The following is a 22,028-nucleotide window of genomic DNA, read 5'->3' as shown; positions in this document are numbered from 1 at the left end:
GCAATACAGTCAATGATATTTTAATAGTGATGTATCAGGACAGATGGTAGCTACCATTGTGGTGATTAGAGCATGATGTATAAACTTGCAAATCACTACTTTGTATATCTGAAACTAATGTCATATTGCGTGTAAATTATAGTCAAATTAAAAAATTAACAAAGAGAAAAAAGTACGATAGGCAGGGAATTCACATCCTCATTCAAAGTGTCAAAGACTAATTACTGCCCCTCTTGAATTGAAAGGATCCAAAAGAATCAGTTTATCCAGGAGGCTAACTAGCCTTCCCAGCGGGTATTGTACTGAGAACACAGCGTTGGTCTCTGCGGCTTCCCAGTTCTGTATTCAGCAGCAGAAGCTATGGTTAGAGAGAACCTGTGATGTTGTCCCCGTGTATAACTTCTAACCTTGCTGCCATGCTACTCTGCATGTGGGCGCATTGTGGAAGTTCTTGGCCAGCTGAGAAGAGTTACTCAGTTTACCTGGTTGGTGGGGGTTTCTTCTGCAGTGGGTGTTTTCTGATGGCAAAACATAAAGCTCTCTCTTTGCCTACTACCAGAAATCCATCCACATGTATCTTTCCCAGAACTCCTTGTCCCTAATATTCCACTTTTGCTGCTTCTAGGACTTGATTAACCAGTCAAGACATTGACTCCTCTAGTAGGGTTGGAGACAGTAATACAGAAAACAGAGGGATTCTCTGTAAAGGAGGGCAGAAATTTTGGGTGATGGCTGAAGAGAGAAAATGGCTGAAGAGAGAGCAAGATAATTTTTTCAAGAAAAGAGAAAACTAGAATGTGTCAGTATACCGATGGAGATAATGCAATAGAAATAGAAAACTGGTATAGTATACAGAGAAGAGAATTCCAGGAGATGGATTCCAGTAGCCTTGAAATGCATTATAAATGGAAGTTTTTTATTTGAGGATAAATTACAATATATTTTAATCATTTCTATATAAACTTAATGCAATTGTACAATTAATTAGTCAAAAACATATTAAGCATCTTCCAGGAGCTAAGAACATGCTATTTCTAGGGACATAGAGATAGATAAGAATTTTTTACAGAACTTACAATCAGAAATGATTGCAGAAAAAGTAATTGCAATTCAATGTGAGAAATGCTATAATAGAAGCATGGAATTAAGGATTTTCATTTTGATATACTATGCCCGAAACACTCAAATAACTGCTTAGATATATAAAGTCTAACTAAGTGTAAAAAATCTACAACTAGTTCTTGCAGGATTTAAAAATATCTTTTATCTGCTTTCTTGTACTTACAGGGGGAGAAGCAAAAGAGAAACTAGTTCTTTTTAATTTTTCCTCTTTTTTTTCTCACTGCAAAATAGAGGTGACGTAAATGTAAATGTGGTTATAAAAAGTTACAATTATGAATAATTGGTACTGTCAGTTACAGATCTTGATAAATTGCTGGTATGTAGAATCATTAAGATAATTGGCAAAGGAATTTTACAAAATCAGATACTGCTTCCCTAAAAGCTTATTAGGGGGAAATAGCATCAGAATAGAGAAAATGAAGCTTATTTTATTTGGGCTTTACTGTCTTTCACTGAGCATGCATTATGCATAAAACTGCACAGTATTGTTCAATTTCTAGAAGGTTTACTTTGAGGTCAGTGCAATTCTAGGAAGAGGAATGTAAGTCCAGAGATGGAAAATATCTTCACATTTTAAGATAATGTTCTGTATTTCTCATATTAATACCACTCACGTGTAATGTCTTCTGAGGGGAACATGGATGATGGCCCAATGGAGCTGAGTTTGGGCAACAGACAACAATGGCATCTGGGAGTAAATGGAGTTGCCTGGGACCAAACCAAGACCCATCTTCTTCCCTGCATCCTATCAGCCTACTTAAACTGTTCCCACCTCCCACAGAAAGTACACTCTCTTATAAGCTTTCAAAAGCAAAACTAATTTTTTTAAGCATTTTTTTTTTTTTTTTAACAGACAGAGATCACAAGTAGGCAGAGAGGCAGGCAGAGAGAGGGAAAGCAGGCTCTCTGCTGAGCAGAGAGCCCGATGCGGGGCTCTATCCCAGGATGCTGGGATCATGACCCAAGCTGAAGGCAGAGGTTTTAACCCACTGAGCCACCCAGGCGCCCCAGCAAAACTAATTTTTTATAGTTTTCCAGCTTTATGAAGTATAAATTATTTTTGTTGTCATGATATAAATTGCATTATATTTATATATATAATTATATATGGACATTGAGTCGAGTTACAGTTAACCAGTTAACATACTATATTTTGTAAGCATTTGATTGGATGTCTGAAAATCTTGGAGCCAGTATTATTTTTCTTTCCATGTCTGAAACATATTGGAGTCCCTCAAAGTGTCATTAACCATAGATGCTTAGCAGTAATATCTAGTGGATAAAATTAAGGTGGCACATAACGAAAAGCACGTTTTTTTTCCTTATTCAAAATGTCTCGCCTATCTCAGCATTCTAAAGTTATTCTATCTGTGCATTTAATTTATTTGCAATTCATTTGTATATGATCAAAATGGAACTTCATTTTTGCATATGTGGAATTTCAAATTGCCTCGCCTGTTGGATGGTTAGTGGAGCATTTGTTACAGGTACACATTACATTTAGTTAAGCCACTCAGCTGTCCAGGTTGTAGAGAGGTCAGGAAGTAAGGACAGAATGTGTCCCTCCAAAATTCAAGTGCTGAAACCCTAATCTCCAATGTAATGGCACTTGGAAATAGGGCATTTGAGAAGTAATTAGATCATGTGAGTGAGCCCTGGTGATGGAATTGGGGCCCTTTTAAGAAGAGACATGAGAGAGCTTACTTCCTCTCTGCTATCCTCCATGTGAGGACACAGCAGGACAACGGTCACCTGCAAACCAGCAAGAGAGTCCTCTCCCTGATCTTGGACTTCCCAGTCTCCAACTGTGAGAAATAAATTTCTGATGTTTAAGCCACCCAGCCTATAGCATCTTGTTTATAGCAACCCGAACAAAGACATCAGGTAAAGGAAGTTATGATTACAACTAATGACTATTTTGTAAGAGATACTTATCTGGTGGCAAGTAATCAAAGACATTCTAGGTAAAAGGACAAATCTGAAAACCAGGGCTGATCAATTTTTAATTTCAAGATGTCAGTGATCTCTTCTCTACAAAAGAGCTGCATGTTTGAAGCATGTCTCAGATAGGAACTTCCCAAAAGGAACCTTAAGATTTGACATTAAAGTGTGTACTGAATCTGATGCTGGTCCTGGGAGATAGTAGACTCTGACGAAAGCCTTCTCTATGGGCTTTACTGCTGTCCTCAAGAAAGTGTTGGGAAGGGGCTCAGAGCAGTGCATAAAGATCCCTGCTTCACTGAAGGTCACAGCTTGCCTTAAAAATTGCTCACAGTAAGATCTCAGAACTGAATCAAGAGGTACCAGGAAAGGAATCACCAGGTAGGAATGAAAGTGAAGTCCCTGGTTCACTCTTTGCGATGTGCCTGTAGACTGGCTGTGTTCTCTGGCAACCCTCCTCAAATAGTTGCTTTCTCTGAGATCTGCAACCATACCTCTCCCACCTAGAGGTGGTAACAGCTCCCTGCAGTTGCTAGCACCAGGGTTCTTCCCCATCTTTTGCTGGTTTCCCTAAGCCCTGCCTACACCTTTATAAGTAGACCAATTATTAACCCTCTTCAAATACTCAGTTGAATTGTGCAGTTTTCTGCTGGGATCTGAGACCCATGCCCATTCTGCATGTATCAAAACTTGAAACAGATGAATCTCAAAGTCACTGGAAGGAAAAGTGTGCAGGCTTATCTATAGTTCACCCATACTCTGAGGGTGTGTAATCTTTTGAGGTCCCAGTAGAAGAACATCAATTACATTCACCTTGACTAGGACCTGGGCTTTGTCTCTTTTTCCTCAAAAAAGCTTAAAAACAAGTTTGCCAAATTTAGTAAAAGTCAGCTCCTTCACTTAACCTCTCTCAGTTCCAGCCTCTCCTCAAGACTTGGCCTGAGAATTCTTTTCTTCCTTATCTGCTCAATAATGCTTTGAAGAAGATGATGTTTTAACTTTTATCCAGAACTTTCGATTGTTTTCAGCTTATAACCACTATATTGTTAGAAATGGAGGTCCTCTTTTATTTTCTGCTGAGGAATACAAGACTTTTTCTCTCCCTTAGGACCCTTTCCTCTCCTCTCTCCATCCTCTTGATATTGTTTATCAGGGGTTTTAAGTTTATTTCATTTTTTCCTGCTTATTCTATATTCATTGATTTCCTGCTTTGATTATGGAAATATTCAATGCCTAACAACAAAAAGAAAGTACTATGATTACCTTTTCTTTCCTATTTTTTCTGCAGGTAATAATTGAGTTTCCTTAATTTTCTTAGTTTTCTTAGAAGCTTTGACTACATCCTACTGTTCCATACCTATCATAAACATCTCAGTTGATAATTTGACAGGGTATAAAATTTATGGATATAAATTATTCCTCAAAAGATTTTTGAATACATTGATCCATTGTTTTTTTGCTTCTAAGCTTGCTATGGAAAAGTTTGATGTCATTGTGATACCTAATCTTTTGTATGTATCTATTTCCCCCCGTATGGAAGCTTTTAGGATCTTTTTTCCCTACAGTTCAATATGTTGAAGTTGATATGGGTATTTTCTTAATATCTATTTTACTAGGCATTCAGCCACTAATATCTGGAAATTTTTGTCCTTAAGTTTTGGACAATTTTTTTCCTCTTTCCTTTATTAAAGTATACTTGACATAAAATATCCTACTATTTTCAGGTGTACACCACAGCAATTTAATATTTTTATACATTATGAAATAATCCCCATATAGATCTAAATAGCCCATGTTACCATACAAAGTTATTACAATATTATTGACTATATTTCTCATGCTATACATTACATGCCCGTGACTTATTTTTTTATAAGGAGATTTATACCCATTAATCCCCTTCACCTATTTTGTCTGCATTCTCCAAACCTCTCCAACAATTTTCTTAAATTATTTGGTAACTTTTAGCTTTTTTTTTTTCCCTCCAGGAACACTTATTAGATGTCCATATTCTGGACTGGGACTCTCCTATCCTTCTGTCTATGTCCAGTCTTTGTCTTCTTATTTTATTTTTGGTGACATTTGTTCCATTTTGCTAGCTAACCCTTATATCAAAATTTAAAAATTATTTTGATAATATTTTCTATTTTTTGTTTTGATAATATTTTCATTTTTAAGAGTTCTTTGTTGTTTTCTGTTCCTATTACATAACATACTGTTCTTGTTTTAATAAGAAGCATCTCTTATCACTCTGGGGTTATTAATTACAGTTTATTTTTTGCTTTGGTTTTTGCCTTTTGTGTCTGGGGCTATGCTCACTCAAAGGGCTGTTGATACACTAGAAAGCAAATGAGAAACTGTAGGGAGGGGCTTGCAAACTGATGAGCTTCATTGTAGGTCAGTGGTTCTCTATCAGAGGTGATTTCTCACCCCCACACTCTACTACTGACAGACACTTGACTGTGTGTGAAGACATTTTTTACATGTGCTGCTGAAGCAAGCTCTCAAGATATTTTTGATTAGGCAAATGATACTTCTAATGTCTAGTGGGTAGAAGCCAAGGATGCTGCTAAATATCGTAAAATGCACAAGCACAACGGCCCCCACCCCTACCCCTAACAAAGCATTATCTGGCCCAAAATGTCAATAGTGCTTAAATTAAGAAACCCTGGGCTTGGCCAGCCTCCTCTTTCCTTTTAGACTCCATAAATTAATAGCTAAAGGTATTTCTCTAGTGTATGTGGTCAGTTTCTCCAGAGAAGAATTTTCCCCTACTAGCAGGTATATGCCTTGATACTCATATTTAGACTGGGCAAAGGGTGGGAGCTGGTAGGCTCTTGCAGACTTTTGCTTAAAATTCTCTTTTTACTCTTGTGCTTGACCTCACCCTTCCTTGTTAGTAGCTTCTGGTTCAAATTTTTCTAGAGGAATGGTCACCAGGCTGAGAGAGTTGGGAATGAAGATGTGATCTTTTTTACAGACTTTTTAGTGATCTTATTAATACTACTCATCATTGCTTTTCAGGTGCTGGTGTCTCTACATTCTGAGCCACAGGGATACTGCAAATCAATTGGCTTGTTTCCGGCCTGTATCACCTCTGCAGACACTTAGATGTGACCTCCTTGTGTTCTGCTAAGTCATTTATCATTTCTCTATCTGATTTCCCTCCTAGTATAATGTGGTTTGGGGTTACAGATGTTTCCTAGATTCAAAGATGAACTGTAAGTTTCTGTTTCTTGTTCTCCATATGAGAAGAAGGCATTGGAAATGTCTTTAAGAAGGAAGTAATCAGGTCTTTTCTGCCGCATTGCAGAAAACTTTTATCCTCTCCATCTTTAGTTGCTTCAACTAACAGTTTAAGCATAATGTGTGCTCTTTTGCAATATGCTGATAGAAGCTCTTTGAACCTCTCTCTCTTTTGAGCCCTTATTTCTCTATCACAGCTGTACTATAGCTGTTCTTTTTTTATGCAAAGAGGGCAAAAGTAATGAATAAATGCTTTGGAGGTCCAGAAGAGGAATGAATACTTTGGTAGAATGGAAGAGGGTTTGAGAGGTGAATCTTTGGTTGAAATTTAAAGGCTGACTGTCTTTAGCTGTCAAAGAAGGGAAATAGAAGGGAAGGACCAAGGTGGAGAGAATTCTAGACAGAACAAATACAACTAAAAAAGGGTGAGATGTGAAAGAACTATTAAGGAGAATAATAATGGCTGACTATTCTTGTTGCTTAACTAATAAACTCATCTAATTCTCACATTATTCCTGAGACAGATACAGTGATTATGATCATGTTCCTAATTACATATATGAGGACACTGAGGCATAGAGAGGGTTAGTGACTTCCCCAAGGTCCCTTAGCTAGGGAGTGACAGCACAGGGATTGAGACTCATGCAGTGTAACTCCACAGAGCATGTTCTTTCTGAACACACTAGTCTGCACTTCTGTGAGAAATATGACTACCAGAGTTGATTAGCACTGGGTGATAGAATCAATGAGAAAGTTGGGAGTCTGTTTAAAGGGTCTTATATGACAGGCTGAGGGGTTAACATTTATCAGATCTCTAGAACCCACCAGGGTATAGATCCTAAGACAGGTCAAATTAACAGTTTATCTCTCTCTCCTTTTAAAATTTTAATTCCAGTAGAGTCAAATACAGTATTAAATTGGTTTTGTACAATATAGTGATTCAATAATTTTATATATCACTTAGTGCTCATCATGACATGTACATCATCTATTTCGCCCATTGCCCCACCCACTGCACTTCTGGTAACCATCAGTTTATTCTCTGAGTTAGGAGTCTGTTCTTTGGTTTCTCTCTCTTCTTTTCCCTTTTGCTCATTTGCTTTGTTTCTTAAATTCCACATATGAGTGAAATCATATTGTATTTGTCTTTCTCTGACTGACTTATTTACTTTGGATTATACTTTATAGCTCCATCCATGTCATTGTAAATGGCAAGACTTCATTCTTTATGGTTGAGTAATATTCCATTTCACACACACACACACACACACACACACACACCCCACACACACACACCTTCTTTATCCATTCACTTATCAGAGGACACTTGGGCTGCTTCCACAATTTGGCTGTTGTAAATAATGTTTCAGTAAACATAGGGGTTCATGTATGCCTCTGAATTAATGATTTTGTGTGTTTCTGGATAAACTCCCAGGAGCGTGATTACTGGAGTGTAATGTAGTTTTAATTTAATGTTTTGAGGAACTTCCAAACTGTTTTCCAGAGTGTATGCACCAGTTTCCATTCACACCAATAGTCATGAGTGTTTCTTTTTCTCCATATCCTCACCAACACTTGTTGTTTCTTGTGTTTTTGATCTTAGCCCTTCTAACAGGTATGAAGTATCTCACTGAGTTTTGATTGCATTTCCCTGATGAGTGATGTTGAGCATCTTTTTATGTGTCTCTTGGCCATCTGGATGTCTTCTTTGGAAAAGTGTCTGTTCATGTCTTCTGCCTATTTTTAAATTGGATTACTTGATTTTTGGGTTTTGAGTTGTGTAAGTTCTTTGCATATTTTTCATATTAACCATTTATGATAGATTCCATTCATAAATATCTTCTCCCATTCAGTGGGTTGCTTTAGTGTTGTTTATTGTTTCCTTTGCTGTGAAAAAGCTTTTTATTTTGATGTAGTCCTAATTGTTGATTTTTGCTTTTATTTCCCTTGCTTTAGGAGACATATCTAGAAAAATTTTGCTAAGGTCAGTGTCAAAGACATTACTGTTTGTGCTCTCTTCAAGGATTTTAGTGGTTTCAGGTGTCACATTTAGGTCTTTAATCCACTTTGAGTTTATTTTTGTGTAGGTATAAGAAAGTGGTCCAGTTTCATTTTTGTGTATGTTGCTGTCCAGTTTTCCCAACACCATTTTTTGAAAAGACTGTCTTTTCCCCATTGGACATTCTTTCCTGCTTTGTCAAATACTTGTTTGACCATATAATCATGGGTTTATTTCTGGTTTTTCTATTCCGTTCCACTGATCTATGTCTATTTTTGTACAGGTACCATATTGTTTTGATTACTACACCTTTTTAATATAACTTGAAGTCCGGAATTGTGTGAAACCTCCAGCTTTGTTTCTCTTTTTCAAAATTAATTGTTTATCTGTTAAGTCCTCGGGATTAATAACTCCCATCCACCAAATGAACAGTTCTCAATGTTTCCCTTTTCTGGAATCTCTCATAAATCCTAGCACTGAGAGTCCTAAACAATTTCTCTAACCTTACTGCTGCTCCAACTATCCCGTGACCCTGAGTTGGTGTGGTCTCTCACAGGCAACTGCTATACTGATGCTTACTGGGCAACTGATCTTTCTGTAAATGGGTCCTTGATCACACATACCTCTGCTGATTGCTTCTGGAAGGTTCAGAAGTCCAAGCTAAAATCTAGAGAAACATTTACAGAGGAGTGTTTGCATGCTAATAAAGTATTCCTTGGAATGTGGGGCAATTTCTCATTTTGTTACCAGAGACTAACATGTAATGGGATAATTAAATAGTTAATGCATAGGGATACATTTATAGAAGTACGTTATAATGAATGAATGTATAATATAATGAATGATGTTAAAGTCTCTTTTCATGAAAGTGCTGTATAGTCTTACATTGATAGAAGATTTTGGACCTATATTCTATTGAGCACTTGGAAAAAAAGAACAAATATGACTAAGCATTCCTAAATGCTATGGGAGACAAAAAGAAGTGTCTAGTATAGTCCAAGATTTCAGACAATATATAATCTAACCATATGTCATTTGAAGTGGTTTTATATATTTCTTTTTCTTATTCTTTTTTCACACTTCAGACATAAATTACTGAAATAAATGAGTCGTTCCAGATATGGACTCTTTTATCAGACATTCACATGTCTTACAAAACTTAGCACATGGTTAGCATCATAGCAGGAACTTAGTCATCATGGATTTCTTTTTATTTGCAGTTTCTATATGCTTAATGGTCTCTGGAGGAAGATAGACTTTTAATTAATATTAATAATTAAACATATAAATATTTATCAGTATTATTTATATCTAGATATACATTGTATTAAGCTAATTATGTCCAACTTCATGTAAACGTAAATAATATAAAGACTATCATATTAATTTCCTTCTGATTAAAAAGTAATACAGAATAGAAAATGGAGAAAAGTAAAAAAATCAAAATCATCCATAATTCCCTTATTCAGAGATAAGAATTGTTAATATTATAAAATGTTTCCTCTCCAGATTTTTATCTATGGAAAGAAATACTTATACTGAGGAAATCATTAGAGATAATGCAATTTATGTATAAGTATGTTTATTATAACATTTTTAAAATCATATTTAAACCTAAAAACAATTGTTCAAAAGAGAGTAATGGTTGGAGTCAAGATGGTGGAGGAGTAGCATGCTGAGATGACATCACGTAGCAGGAGATCAGCTAGATAGTTTATCAAACATTCCAAACACCTACAAATCCAACAGGAGAGCGAAGACAAGAAGAGCAGCAATTCTAGAAACAGAAAATCGACCACTTTATGAAAGGTAGGACCTGAGATGAAGTGAATCCAAAGCAATGGGAAGATAGACCATGGGGGGAGGGGCCGGCTCCCGGCAAGCAGAGGTGAAACAGAACACAAAATCAGAACTTATAGAAGTCTGCTCCATGGAGGGACATTGCTCCAGAGGCTAAGCCGAGGTGAAGCCTACCTTCACCTTTTTTTTTTTTTTTTAAAGATTTTTATTTATTTATTTGACAGAGAGAGATCACAAGTAGACAGAGAAGCAGGCAGAGAGAGAGAGGAAGGGAAGCAGGCTCCCTGCCGAGCAGAGAGCCTGATGTGGGACTCGATTCCAGGACCCTGAGATCATGACCTGAGCCGAAGGCAGCGGCTTAATCCACTGAGCCACCCAGGCGCCCCATTTTTTTTTTTTTTAAGATTTTATTTATTTATTTATTTATTTTTCAGAAAAACCTTATTCATTATTTTTTCACCACACCCAGTGCTCCATGCAAACCGTGCCCTCTATAATACCCACCACCTGGTACCCCAACCTCCCACCCCCCTGCCACTTCAAACCCCTCAGTTGTTTTTCAGAGTCCATAGTCTCTCATGGTTCACCTCCCCTTCCAATTTACCCAAATTCCCTTCTCCTCTCTAACGCCCCTTGTCCTCCATGCTATTTGTTATGCTCCACAAATAAGTGAAACCATATGATAATTGACTCTCTCTGCTTGACTTATTTCACTCAGCATAATCTCTTCCAGTCCCGTCCATGTTGCTACAAAAGTTGGGTATTCATCCTTTCTGATGGAGGCATAATACTCCATAGTGTATATGGACCACATCTTCCTTATCCATTCATCTGTTGAAGGGCATCTTGGTTCTTTCCATAGTTTGGCGACCGTGGCCATTGCTGCTATAAACATTGGGGTACAGATGGCCCTTCTTTTCACGACATCTGTGTCTTTGGGGTAAATACCCAGGAGTGCAATTGCAGGGTCATAGGGAAGCTCTATTTTTAATTTCTTGAGGAATCTCCACACTGTTCTCCAAAGAGGCTGCACCAACCTGCATTCCCACCAACAGTGTAAGAGGGTTCCCCTTTCTCCACATCCTCTCCAACACATGTTGTTTCCTGTTTTGTTAATTTTGGCCATTCTAACTGGTGTAAGGTGATATCTCAATGTGGTTTTAATTTGAATCTCCCTGAGGGCTAATGATGATGAACATTTTTTCATGTGTCTGATAGCCATTTGTATGTCTTCATTGGAGAAGTGTCTGTTCATATCTTCTGCCCATTTTTGGACGTGTTTGCCTGTTTCATGTGTGTTGAGTTTGAGGAGTTCATTATAGATCCTGGATATCAACCTTTTATCTGTACTGTCATTTGCAAATATCTTCTCCCATTCCGTGGGTTGCCTCTTTGTTTTTTTGACTGTTTCCTTTGCTGTGCAGAAGCTTTTTATTTTGATGAAGTCCCAAAAGTTTATTTTCGCTTTTGTTTCCTTTGCCTTTGGAGACGTATCTTGAAAGAAGTTGCTGTGGCTGATATCGAAGAGATTACTGCCTATGTTCTCCTCTAGGATTCTGATGGATTCCTGTCTCACGTTGAGGTCTTTTATCCATTTTGAGTTTATAAAGATTTTATTTATTATTTGACAGACTGAGATCACAAGTAGGCAGAGAGGCAGGCAGAGAGAGAGGAGGAAGCAGGCTCCCTGCTGAACAGAGAGCTTGATGTGGGGCTCCATCCCAGGACACTGGATCATGACCTGAGCTGAAGGCAGAGGCTTTAACCCACTGAGCCACCCAGGTGGCTCATGATGATCTCAGACAGCATGATCTCAGGTCCCACGGGGTCAGAGAAGGATCTGGGGTGTCTGAGTGTTGCAGAGCTCACAGGTATTAGAGCAGGGAAGCCAGCTACAGAGACAGAGCTGAGGAGTGAGCTCTCATCTCAGGTTACCTTAAACTGTGATCCATGGCACAGTCAAGCCACTGCTCTGTGAGCAGGGACCCCACAAGATCCAGGGAGACCCCCCCTGGAAGAGTGCAGGGATCTGCTGGGTTTGGAGACTCCAGGTAGACCTGTGTGCCAGAGACAGAGATGCTTGGTTATAGGCTGGCTGAGCTTGGAGCGTGGCCAGAGGCCAGGGAGATGGGAGTGATGAGTGCTTTTCTTCAAGGGCGCACTAAGGAGTGGGGCCCCGGGCTCTCGGGTCCTCCGGGCCAGAGATTGAGAGGCCACCATTTTTATTCTCATCCTCCAGAACTCTGTGGAAAGAGTTCAGGGAACAAAAGCTCTTGAAAGCAAACCTGAGTGGATTACTCTGCCTGGCTCCTGGTAAGGGCAGTGCAATTCCACCTCAGGCAAAGACACTTGAGAATCACTACAACAGACTTCTCCCCCCAGAAAATCAGCAAGATATCCAGCCAAGATCAAGTTCACTTACCAAGGAGAACAGCGGAATTCCAGAGGAGGAGAAAGCAAAGCATGGAATCCATGGCTTTCTCCCCCTGATTCTTTAGTCTTGCAAAGTTAATTAACTTTTAATTTTTTTTTCTTATGCTAGAATTTTTTTTAACTTTTACTCTTTCCTCTTTCAACATTTCTTAACTAGTTTATCTTAACAATACCTTTCATAAAAAATATTTTTTGAAACTTCACTATTATAGTCATATTTTATCCTTCATTGTATCCAACTTTATTTTTTGTATACGCATAGGGTTTTTTCTTCTAAAAAATTTTGGGATACATGGGACGCCTGGGTGGCTCAGTTGGTTGGACGACTGCCTTCAGCTCAGGTCATGATCCCGGAGTCCTGGGATCGAGTCCCACATCGGGCTCCCAGCTCCATGGGGAGTCTGCTTCGCTCTCTGACCTTCTCCTTGCTCATGCTCTCTCTCACTGTCTCTCTCTCAAATAAATAAATAAAATCTTAAAAAAAATTTTTTTGGGATACAACTTCTTCTAATAGATCTGAAAATACCCTAAATCTAGCACAGGGCTTTGTTCTAGTCTCCAGCCTGAGCACATTCTCTCCACTTTCTTTTTCTTTATTCTCCCAACCAACTTATCTTATCAACTCCTTTTTTAGAAATTTTTTAAAAAATTTTTCATCTTTATAGTCATATTCCATTCCTTCATTGTGTTTACCCTTATTTTGTGTATATATTTTCAGACCACAATGTCTGAAGCTAGAACTCAGTCACAAGAGGAAATTTGGAAAGAACCCAAATACATGGAGACTAAAGAGCACCCTTCTAAAGAATGAATGGGTCAACCAGGAAATTAAAGAAGAACTGAAAAAATTCATGGAAATAAATGATAATGAAAACACAACATTTCAAAATCTGTGGGACACAGCAAAGGCAGTCCTGAGAGGAAAATGTATAACAATACAAGCCTTTCTCAAGAAACAAGAAAGGTCTCAAATACATAACCTAACCCTACACCTAAAGGAGCTGGAGAAAGAACAACAACAAAAAAGTAAACCCAGCAGGAGAAGAGAAATAATAAAGATCAGAGCAGAAATCAATGAAATAGAAACCAAAAAACCAATAGAACAAATCAACAAAACTAGGAGCTAGTTCTTTGAAAGAATTGATAAGATTGATAAAACCCTGGCCAGACTTATCAAAAAGAAAAAAGAAAGGACCCAAATAAATAAAATCATGAATGAAAGAGGAGAGATCACAACCAACACCAAAGAAATATAAACAATCACAAGAACATATTATGAGCACCTATATGCCAGCAAAATTTGACAATCAGGAAGAAATGGATGCATTCCTAGAGACATATAAACTACCACAACTGAACCAGGAAGAAATAGAAAACCTGAACAGACCCATAACCGGTAAGGAGATTGAAGCAGTCATCAAAAATCTCCAAACAAACAAGAGCCCAGGGCCAGATGGCTTCCCAGGGGAATTCCACCAATCATTTAAAGAATTAATTCACATTCTCCTGAAACTGTTCCAAAAAATAGAAATGGAAGGAAAACTTCCAAACTCATTTCACGAGACCAGCATTAACTTGATCCCCAAACCAGACAAAAATCCCATCAAAAAAGAGAATTACAGACCAATATCCTTGATGAACACAGATGCAAAAATTCGCACCAAAATACTAGCCAGTAGGATCCAACAGTACATTAAAAGGATTATTCACCACGACCAAGTGGGATTTAATCCAGGGCTGTAAGGTTGGTTCAACATCCGCAAATCAATCAATGTGATACAATACATTAATAAAAGAAAGAACAAGAACCACATGATACTCTCAATAGATGCATTTGACAAAGTACAGCTTCCTTTCCTGATCAAAACTCTTCAAAGTGTAGGGATAGAGAGTACATACCTCAATATCATCAAAGCCATCTATGAAAAATCCACTGTGAATATCATTCTCAATAGAGAAAAACTGAGAGCTTTTCTGCTAAGGTCAGGAACATGGCAGGGATGTTCATTATCACCACTGCTATTCAACATAGTACTAGAAGTCCTAGCCTCAGCAATCAGACAACAAAAAGAAATTAAAGGCCTCCAAATTGGCAAAGAAGAAGTCAAACTATCACTCTTTGCAGATGATATGATACTATATGTGGAAAACCCAAAGACTCCACTCCAAATCTGCTAGAACTTGTACAGGAATTTAGGAAAATGTCAGGATATAAAATCAATGCACAGAAATTAGTTGCATTTCTATACACCAACAATAGGACAGAAGAAAGAGAAATTAAGGAGTCAATCCCATTTACAATTGCACTAAAAACTACAAGATACCTAGGAATAAACCTAACCAAAGAGGCTAAGAATCTATACTCAGAAAACTATAAAGTACTCATGAAAGAAATTGAGGAAGACACAAAGAAATGAAAAAATATTCCATGCTCATGGATTGGAAGAACAAATATTGTGAAAATGTGCTACCTAAAGCAATCTACATATTTAATGCAATTCCTATCAAAATACCACCCATTTTTTTCCAAAGAAATGGAAAAAATAATCCTAAAATTTATATGGAACCAGAAAAGACCTTGAATAGCCAGACGAATATTGAAAAAGAAAGCCAAAGTTGGTGGCATCACAATTCCAGACTTCAAGCTCTATTACAAAGCTGTCATCATCAAGACAATATGGTACTGGCACAAAAACAGACACATAGATCAATGGAACAGAATAGAGAACCCAGAAATAGACCCTCAACTCTATGGTCAACTAATCTTTGACAAAGCAGGAAAGAATGTCCAATAGAAAAAAGACAGTCTCTTCAACAAACGGTGTTGGGAAAATTGGATAGCCACATGCAGAAAAATGAAACTGGACCATTTATTTACACCACATATGAAAATAGACTCAAAATGGATGAAGGACCTCAATGTTAGAAAGGAATCCATAAAAATCCTTGAGGAGAACACAGGCAGCAACCTCCTCACCCTCAGCTGCAGCAACTTCTTACTAGGAACATTGTCAAAGGCAAGGGAAGCAAGGGCAAAAATGAACTATTGGGACTTCATCAGATCAAAAGCTTTTGCACAATAAGGAAACAGTTAACAAAACCAAAAGACAACTGACAGAATGGGAGAAGATGTTTGCAAATGACGTATCAGATAAAGGGCTAGAATCTAATATCTATAAAGAACTTATCAAACTCAACACCCAAAGAACAAAGAATCCAATCAAGAAATGGGCAGAGGACATGAACAGACATTTCTGCAAAGAAGACATCCAGATGGCCAACAGACACATGAAAAAGTGCTCTACATCACTTGGTATCAGGGAAATACAAATCAAAACCACAATGAAATACCACCTCACACCAGTCAGAATGGCTAAAATTAACAAGTCAGGAAATGACAGATGCTGGCGAGGATGCGGAGAAAGGGGAGCCCTCCTACACTGTTGGTGGGAATGCAAGCTGGGGCAGTCACTCTGGAAAACAGCATGGAGGTTCCTCAACAAGTTGAAAATAGAGCTACCCTATGACCCAGGAATCACAATACTGGGTATTTACCCTAAAGATACAAATGTAGTGATCCGAAGGGGCACGTGCACCTGAATGTTTAGAGCAGCAATGTCCACAATAGCCAAACTATGGAAAGAGCCTAGATGTCCATCAGCAGATGAATGGATAAAGAAGATGTGAGATATATATATATATATATATATATATATATATATATATATATATAATGGAATACTATTCTGCAATACTGCAATACAATAATGCAATACTGCATAATGGAATACTATGCAGCCATCAAAAGAAACAAAATTTTGTTGTTTTTGATGATGTGGATGGAACTAGAGGGTATTATGCTTAGTGAAATAAGTCAATCAGAGAAAGAAAATTATCATATGCTCTCCCTGATATGAGGAAGTTCAGAGGCAACGTGGGGGGTTTGGGGTGTTTGGGGGGTAGGAAAAGAATAAATGAAACAAGATGGGATCAGGAGGGAGACAAACCATAAGAGACTCTTAATCTCACAAAACAAACTGAGGGTTGCCAGGAGAAGTGGGGGTAGGGAGAGTGTGGTGGGGCTATGGACGTGGGGGAAGGTATGTGCTATGGTGAGTTCTGTGAAGTGTGTAAACCTGGTGAGAAATCACAGACCTCTACCCCTGGGGCTAATAATACATTTTATGTTAATAAAAATATAAAGAATAAAAAAGAGAGTAATGGTTAAACTTATTATAGTTTATCATATACATATAAGAGATTATTTTGTAGGCATCATAAGTTATTGCAGCCATGTTTTTATAACAGCTTTATTGCAATATATTTTACATACCATTAAATTCACTCAAAAAACACTCATTCACTGTTAAATGCAATGATTTTTAGTATATTCACAGAGTTTTGTAACCATTACCACAATCAATTTTAGAACATTTTTACCACACTAAAAAGAAACCTGTACCTGTAGCAGTCACTCCCCCAATCCTCTCTCTCCACTCAAATCTAGCCATAGGCAGCAACTAATCTAGGTCCTATTTCTACAGATTTGCCTTTTCTGAACAATTCATATAAGTGGAATCATGCAATAAGTGGGCTTTTATGTCTAACTTCTTTCACTGAGTAGGGAGTGTTCAAGGTTTATCCGTGTTGTAGCAAGTATCCATACTTCATTTCTTCTTATGGCTGAATAATTTTCCATTGCATAGATGTATCACTCTTTGTTTACCCACTTATCAGCTGATAGACATTTTGATTATTTCCACTTTTTGGCCATAATGAATAATTCTTCTATGAATATGAACATTCATGTACAAGATTTTTGTAGGCATATGTTTTTAGTTCTCTTGGGTATACACGTAGGAGTGGAATTGTTGGACTATATGGTAGATGTTTAAACATTTGAGGAATTGCCAGACTGTTCTCCATAGTGGCTGCACCGTTTTTCCTACCAGCTGGTGTAAGGCTTTCAATTTCTCTACCTCTTGACCAATATTTGCCATTATCTTTTTTTTATTATAGCCATCCTAGTGAGTGTGAAATGGCATCTTATGGTAATTTTGATTTGCATTTTCCTGGTGGCTATGATATACGGCATCTTTTCATGCGCTTATTAGCCACTGGTTTGTCCTCTTTGTAGAAATGTCTACTCAGATTCTTTGCTCTTTTTCAAAAAGTCATTTTTAAAAAATATTTTATTTGTTTATTTGACACAGAGATCACAAGTAGGCAGAGAGGCAGGCAGAGACAGAGGAAGAAGCAGGCTCCACGCTGAGCAGAGAGCCCCAGGCGGGGCCCAGGACCCTGAGATCATGACCTGAGCCGAAGGCGGAGGCTTTAACCCACGAGCCACCCAGGTGCCCCTCTTTGCTCTTTTTTAAGTTGAGGTGTCTTTTATTATCTAGTTGTAAGAGTTCTTTACATATTCCTAGGTACAAATACCTTATGAAATACACAATTTGTAAATATTTCCTCCCATTCTGTTGATTATCTTTTCACTTTCCTGATAGTGTTCTTTGAAGTAGAAAAGTCTTTAATTGGTGAAGTGCAACTTATCTATGTTTTTGTGGCTTGTGTTTTCAGTGCTAAATCTAAGGTCATAAATATTTAGTCTTTTGTTCTAAAAAGTTTTATAGTTTTAGTTCCTACATTTATGTCTTTGATCCATTTGGTTAATTTTTGCATATGATGTGAAGTCAGAGTCCAACTTCATTCTTTTTCAAGTGGCTATCCTGTTGACCTAGCCCTATTTATTTAAAAGGTTGTTTTTCCCCATTGGATGGTCTTGGCATCCTTGTAAAAAATCAGCCGACCATAGATGTATGAGTTTATCTCTTAACTCTCCATTCTATTCCAATGATCTACTATGTGTTTTTATGACATTATCACATTGTTTTGATTACTTTTGCTTTGTAATAAGTTGTTAAATCAGGGAGCATGAACGCTCCTACTTTGTTCTTCAAGATTGTTTTGGCTAATATGGTCATTTGCAATTTCATGTTATTTTTTATAATCAGCTTGTCAGTTTCTATGAAAAAAATCAGCTGGGATCCTGTTGACCCTCTAGATCATTTGGGGGAGTATTGCCAGCTAAACAGAATTAAATCTTCTGATCTGTGAACATGGCATAGTTTACCAATTTTTTTGTTTTTAATTTCTTCCAATGTTTTATAGTTTTCAGAGTTTTATACTTCTTTTGTTACACTTATCCCTAAGTACCTTATTATTTTTGAAGCTATTATAAATGGAACTGTTTTCTTAATTTCACTTTTGGATTGTTCATTGCAAGTGTATAGAAACAAATAAATTTTTTTGTATATTAATCTTGTATCCTGCAACCTTGTTGGATTCATTTATTAGTTCTCATTGTTTCTTAATGGCTTCCATAGCATCACCATACAATATTATGTCATCTGTGAATAAAGTTTTCTTTCTTTCTTTCTTTTGCATATGAATATCTTTTATTTAATTTTCTTCCCTAATTTCTCTGACTAGAACTTCTAGTAAAATGTTGAGCAGAAGTAGTGAAGGGGAAGACATTCTTGTCCTGTTCTTGATTGTAGGAGGAAAAGCATATAGTCTTTGATAATTAAGCATGATTTTAGTTCTGGGTTTTTCATTAATGTCCCTTTTTAGGTTTAGGAAGTTCCCTTTTATTTGTATTTTATTGTTTTTGTCATGAAAATTATCAAATGCTTTTTTCCTATACCTATTGCAATAATGACTTTTTTTTTTCTATTGATATATTATACGAGTTGATTTTAAGATTTTAAAACAATCTTGCATCACTGGGATAAATTCTACTTGTCATGGTGTGTAATTCTTTTTATATATTGCTTAGTTCATTTTGTTAGTATTATGTTAAGGATCTTTGCATCCATATTCATAAGAGATGTTGGTCTGTAATATTTCTTTCTTTGTGATGTCTTTGTCTGGTTTTGGTATCAGGGTAATATTAGTTTCATGAAATGGTTAGGGAAATGTGTTCCCCTCTTCTATTTTAGGGAATAGTTTATTAAGAGTTTGTATTAATTCTCTGAATGTTTGGCAGAATTCAGAAGTGAAGAGCAGGGCCTAGGCTGTTCTTGCTGGGTAGTTTTGATTGTTAATTCAATCTCTCTTTGAAAAGGCCTATTCAAATAGTTTATTACTTCTTGACTTCATTTTGGTAGTTTATTTGTTTTTCTAAGAATTTTTCCATTTCATCTCATTGGATGGACAATTGTTCATAGCATGTCTTTATAATCCTTTTTTTTTTCCTCTACGGTCATTAGTAATGTCCCCTCTTTCATTACTAGTAATTTGAGTTTTTTTACTTTTTTTTAACCTATCTTGCCAAAGATTTATTAATTTTGTGGATCTTTTCAAAGAACCAGGTTTGTTTAATTTTCTCTGTTGCTTTCCTGTTCTCTATTTCATTAATTTTTGCTCTAATTATTATTTCATTCCATCTATCTGATTTGAGTTTAGTTTGTTCTTTTTCCAATGCCCTAAGGTGGAAATTTAGATTATTGATTTGATACCTTTCATCTTTTTGAATATAGGAACTTATAGCTGTAATTTCCTTCAAGTCCTGTTTAGCTACATTCTGTAACACGGGTATGTTGTATCTTCATTTTTCATCCATATCAATGTAGTTCCTTATTTCCTTGATGAATTTTTCTCTGACCCATTGATATATCTTCTTCCATTCTTTTACTTTCAGCTTATTTGTATCTTTGAATCTAAAGAGTGCTGTAAGGGCTCAATCAGTTATTTAAGTATCTGCCTTTGGCTCAGGTCATGATCCCAGGGTCTGGGGATTGAGCCCCTCATCTTGCTCAGCAGGGAGCCTGCTTCACCCTCTGCCTGCCCCTCTACCATTTGTACTGTCTCTCTCTCTGACAAATAGATAAATAAATCTAAAAAAAAAAAAAGATGTACTATAGGCATCAAAAAGTTGGATCTGATTTTTCTAAATCCAGTCTCAGAGTCTTTGCCTTTTGATTAGATTGTTTAATCCAGTCACTTAAAAAAAATTTTTTTTTTAAATTTACTTATCTGACAGACTGAGATTACAAGTAGGCGGAGAGGCAATCAGAGAAAGAGAGGAAACAGGCTCCCTGCTGAGCAGAGAGCCAGATGCGGGGCTAGATCCCAGGACCCTGGGATCATGACCTGAGCTGAAGACAGAGGCTTTAACCCACTGAACCACCCAGGTGCCCCAATCCAGTCACTTTTAATATTGCCATTGATATAGTTGAATTTATGCCTGTCATTTTATTTTTGGCTTTCTATAGGTCTCTTTTCTTCTTTGTTCTTCTATTCCTTCTTTATTGCTTTCTTTTACATTAAGTGCATATTTTCTAGTATAATATTTTAATTCCTTTGATAATTTTCTCACTAATATTTGAGTTATTTCTTAGTGATTGCTCTGGGATTTATCATATGCATTTTAACTTATTAAATCTATTTCATATTTACACTAACAATTCAAGTGAGATATAGAAATGTTACTCTTTAACTCTAATCCTTCTTCCAACCCTTTTGTGCTATTATTATTTTACATATCACATCTATATATATTACAAACTCAAAAATACACTGTTATAATTATTATTTTATTTACTTATTATTTTATATTTTTTTAAAGAAGGTGAAAGTGGACATCCACATGCAAAATGATGAATCTAGACACAGGTCTTTCATGAAAATTAAGCCAAAATTAGTTCATAGACAAAACTATAAAACTCAAGAAGACAACATAGGAAAAAACCTAGATGACTTTGAGTTTAGTCAAAAAACACCAAAACCACAATCCGTGAAAGAAATAATTGATAAGGTAGACCTTATTAAAATTTAAAATTTCTGTTCTGTCTTAAGAGAATGTGTTCAATGTTAAGAGAATGAGATGAGCCCCAGGTTGGGAGAAAATATTTGCAAAGATCACATCTGATAAAGGATTATTATCCAAAATATACAAATAACTCTTAAAATTCAACAATAAGAAAACAACACAATTAAAAAGTAAACTAAAGGGGCACCTGGGTGGCTCAGTGGGTTAAAGCCTCTGCCTTTGGCTCAGGTCATGATCCCGGGGTCCTGGGATCAAGCCCCGCATTGGGCTCTCTGCTCAGCAGGGACCTGCTTCCCCCACTCTCTCTGCCTACTTGTAATCTCTCTGTGTCAAATAAATAAATAAAAATATAAAAAAAAAAGTGAACTAAAGACTTGAGCAGATGCCTCAGCAAAGAAGATATACAGAGGACAAATAAGAATATTAAAAGATGCTCCATATTTTATGTCATCAGAGGTATGCACACAAAAACAAAACAAAACAAAACAAAACAAACAATGAGATACCACAACACAACTATTAGAATGGCCAAAATCTAGAACACCTACAACATCAAATGCTGGTGAGGATATGGAGCGACGGGAACAATCATCCATTGCTGTTGAGAATGTAAAATGGTACAGCCACTTTGGAAGACAATTTTGTAGTTTCTTA

Source organism: Neovison vison, chromosome 4 (genome assembly GCF_020171115.1).
Source record: "Neovison vison isolate M4711 chromosome 4, ASM_NN_V1, whole genome shotgun sequence".
Taxonomy (NCBI): domain Eukaryota; kingdom Metazoa; phylum Chordata; class Mammalia; order Carnivora; family Mustelidae; genus Neogale; species Neogale vison.
Note: the sequence above shows the minus strand (reverse complement) of the source record.